Source organism: Camelus bactrianus, chromosome 35, assembly GCF_048773025.1.
Source record: "Camelus bactrianus isolate YW-2024 breed Bactrian camel chromosome 35, ASM4877302v1, whole genome shotgun sequence".
Taxonomy (NCBI): domain Eukaryota; kingdom Metazoa; phylum Chordata; class Mammalia; order Artiodactyla; family Camelidae; genus Camelus; species Camelus bactrianus.
Window position 1 is genome coordinate 1,455,645 of NC_133573.1, and position 3,786 is coordinate 1,459,430.

The following is a 3,786-nucleotide window of genomic DNA, read 5'->3' on the forward strand; positions in this document are numbered from 1 at the left end:
TGCTATCATCTCTGAAGCCTGGAGAGGAGAAGAGCAGCATACTTACTCGTTTACTCCACTCGGGAGTACTTAATACGTCCCAGGCACTATTTCAAATGCTTGTGAACGCAAGAGAAAAATCACAGCCCTATGAAGCTTACATTCTTGTGATAGGAATCAAACAAAATAAGTAAGTAAATATAGAATGTATCAAATGATGATGAGTGATAGGAAAAAAAAAAAAAAACAAACAAACCAGGAGGCAGGATTAGGAGGAGTAAGATTGGCCACAGAGAGTATAATTCTAAGTTAGTTGATCTGGAAAGGATTCACTGTGAAGGAGGAGAGGAAAGGCAAGTGCTTATCTGAAGGGAGAATATTCCAGGTAGAGGAAGCAGCAAGTGCAAAGGCCCTGGGGCAGGAAGTGCTTATGTGTTTACGGTACAAGTAGGCTGGAGTGAAGGAAGAAAGGAGAGTATACCAGAGTGTACAATTATATAGAGAGAAGTACATGGGTTTTGGAATTATGTAAGCAGGCTGAAACTTAAGCAGAGAAATCTCACGAAAGCTGCTGAAACTTTCCAAGACTCAACTTCATCATCTGTAAAATGGTTATATCAATACGTGTGGTGGAGGACTTGGAAGTCAGAACTGAGAGAAGCTGTTCCTGGCTTCCTCCTCCATTCCACGATCTAGAATCAAGTTTGCTTTAGCGTTTCTTTTCTTTGCTCTTGAGGATGAGACACTTCTACTCTATCCTCTCAAACTGCAATTTAAAATGGATTAACAGAAACACTTGAGATAATTTGTACTTGTTTTTGTCATAGAGGGTTTTGCCATCACTTTTCTTCCAGTTTACGTACAGAGGTTTTTTTGTTTTGTTTTGTTTTTTGTATTTTGGTATTCATGTTACAACACAGATGACCCCAATCACAAGACTATGGCTACAAAATAAGGTTTCATTCCTTTTATATTGGAAAAATAGTAACTTTGAACCCCACACCACTAGTTTAGTGAAGTCTAGTCTTTGGCTCATGTAACATGGGTACTGTTGCTTTTTGTGTTTTGTTTTGTTTTTCCCTTTTTTAAAAAGTCTTTCCCCGTTTTTACTTGCCTTCCGTGGTCTTGCTTTTCTCCCGCACCACGAGGCTGCCTCTTGCTCACAGGTCGCTGTACAGCCTGATGTGCTGCTTCTATGTTCACATGGTTGTTGACGAACACATTTATACACTTGCATGCTTTTTCACGTAAGTGGGATCACTATACACACCCCTGTGCACCTTACATTTCTCACTCAATAATACCACTTGGGAGCCTCTTAGCACTGACTAGTTTCACCCATTCGCCCGTGTAAGCGAACAAAAAACAACCGAAATGCTTGTTCAGTGCCGCCACAGAACAGTTGGGGGAAATATAACTGAAGGGCTCTTTCGTGTAATTTTTCCAAAACAAAGGAAATCTGTCCCCAGGGACAATCAGTGTCACCACTGGGCGTGGCAGAAAAGGTCCAGCAGCGAGTTCTGCCCCACTGCGCGGGGGTGGGGGGGCTTGGTGTGGTTTCTAGCTTCTTACATTTCCTCAGGCTTGCTTTGTGACCTACCATAGGATCTGTCCTTGAGAAACAAATATGCACATCTACAGTCAACTAGTATTTGACAAGGGAGCCACGAATACTTAGCGGAAAAGGACAGTCTCTTCAATAAACGGTGCTGGTAAAACTGGACAATCTGACGCAAAAATAAATCAATCAAGCTGAGGGGGAGGGTATAGCTAAAGTGGCAGAGTGAATGCTTGGCATGCACGCGGTCCTGGGTTCCACCCCTAGAACCTCTGAAAATAAATAATAAACCGAATTACCTTCCCCCTCACCCCCCCAAAAAAGTTGGATTCCTATTTTATACCACTCATAAAAATGAAACTGATTAAAGACCTAAACATAAGACCTGAAACTGTAACAGAAAAAAAACAAAACTCCTAGAAGAACACATAGTGGGGCTGGGGGGAGGGGCGGGGGCCCGCGCCGGCGAGCCGTGGGGCCTGGCTCGGCGAAGGGGCAAAGGCGTTGCCGCCGCCGCCGCCGCCGCCGCCGCCGCCGCCGCCGCCGCCGCCGCCGCCGCCGCCGCCGCCGCCGCCGCCGCCGCCGCCGCCGCCGCCGCCGCCGCCGCCGCCGCCGCCGCCTGGAAGCACGCGGAGCGGGAGCAAGCGCCCCGCGGCGGTGGTCAGGGCCGGAACCCCGCCAGGGAGGCTAGCGGGCCGCCGGTGACGGGCCGTGCTCCGTCCGCCGCGCCTCCTGCAGGTCCTGCTGCCCTGAGCTGCCCCAGACTGGGTGACGGCGTGCCACGCTGCCACCGTGAGCGAGGTGTCTGTCATCACGGAAGGCCGGCTCCTCGAGCGCGGTGAATACGTCAAGGCCTGGAGGTCCCGGTACTTCCTGCCGAAGAGCGACGGCTCCTTCACTGGGGGCAAGGAGCGGCCCGAAGCCCGCGACCAGACCCTGCGCCCCTTAAACAACGTCTCTGTCGCAGAAGCCAGCTGACGAAGACCGAGGGACCGCGGCCCAACGCCTTGGTCGTGCGCTGCGGGCCGCGGACCACGGTCACTGAGAGGGCCTTCGTGCAGACTCTGCGGCGGACAGGCAGGAGCGGACGAGGGCCATCCGAGGGTCGCCAGCAGCCGCAAGCAGCGGGCCCGGGAGGGACCCCGGGGGCTGCACGTGTGGCTCCCCCAGCCGCCCTTCTGCGGCCGAGGAGCTGGAAGCGGCAGTCAGCAGGGCTCGGGCCACGGTGACCACGAGCGGCTTCGACTGCCGCAGCCCCCTGCCGGGGCCGGGCACGTTCGGCACGGCCATCCTGCCGCGGGAAGAGGCCCGGGCCGCTCCTGCGCCGTGAGGATCCCGCGTTGGGAGGTCACCGTCGCCAAGGGCGGGGTCGCCCACGCAGCCGCCGAGAGCCGGGTCCCCCAGAGCACCAGGCACCCGCTCCTCCCCGCGCCGAAGCTTGCCTTCCAGACCCACGGCCGCCTGTGCTTCGCGACGGAGCCACCGGCGGCCAGCTGTTCCGCCTGCCCCGGGCGCGCGTCTTCACGGAGGGGCGGGCCCGCGTCTGCGGCGCGGGATCGTCTCGGCCCGGAGTACCTGCTCTCGGGGGACGCGAGGTACCGCGACATCAAGCCGGACAAAGGTGGCCACGTCGACATCGCTGACTTCGGCCTGTGCAGAGAGGGCGTCAGTGGCGGGGCCGCCACCAGACCCTTCTGTGGGACCGCTGAGCGCCCGGCCCCCGGGTGCTGGAGGACGACGACTACGGCCGGGCGGCGGACCGCTGCGGGCTGGGCGTGCGCACGTTCGAGGTGATGTGCGGCCGCCTGCCCGTCTACTGCCGGGACCGCGGGCGCCTCTCCGAGCTCATCCTCACGGAGGAGATCCGCTTCCCGCGCACGCTCGGCCCCGAGGCCAAGGCCCTGCTCGCGGGGCTGCCCAAGAAGGACCCCAGGCAGAGGCTCGGCGGGGGGCGCAGCGATGCCAAGGAGGTCGCGCAGCACAGGTTCTTCCTCAGTGTCAGCTGGCAGGACGTGGTGCAGAAGACGCTGCTGCCACCCTTCCAGCCTCAGGTCTCATCTGAGGTTGGCACAAGGAACGTTGACGACGAGCTCACCGCCCCGTCCATCCCAATCACCCCCACCCCCACCCCGGGCCGCAGTGACAGCCGGGGCTCGCTCGAACCGGACCAGCGGACCACTTCCCCCAGTTCTCCTATTCGGCCAGCATCCGAGAGCGAGCAGCGCCGCCGCCGCCGCCGCCGCGCGGGA

General features: G+C 57.5%; 1 pseudogene; it reads left to right on the forward strand.

The window, feature by feature from the left end:
- The first annotated feature begins 1,020 nt into the window (after nucleotides 1-1,020).
- Nucleotides 1,021-3,475, forward strand: LOC141575977 (RAC-beta serine/threonine-protein kinase pseudogene; annotated as a pseudogene).
- The last annotated feature ends 311 nt before the right edge of the window (nucleotides 3,476-3,786 follow it).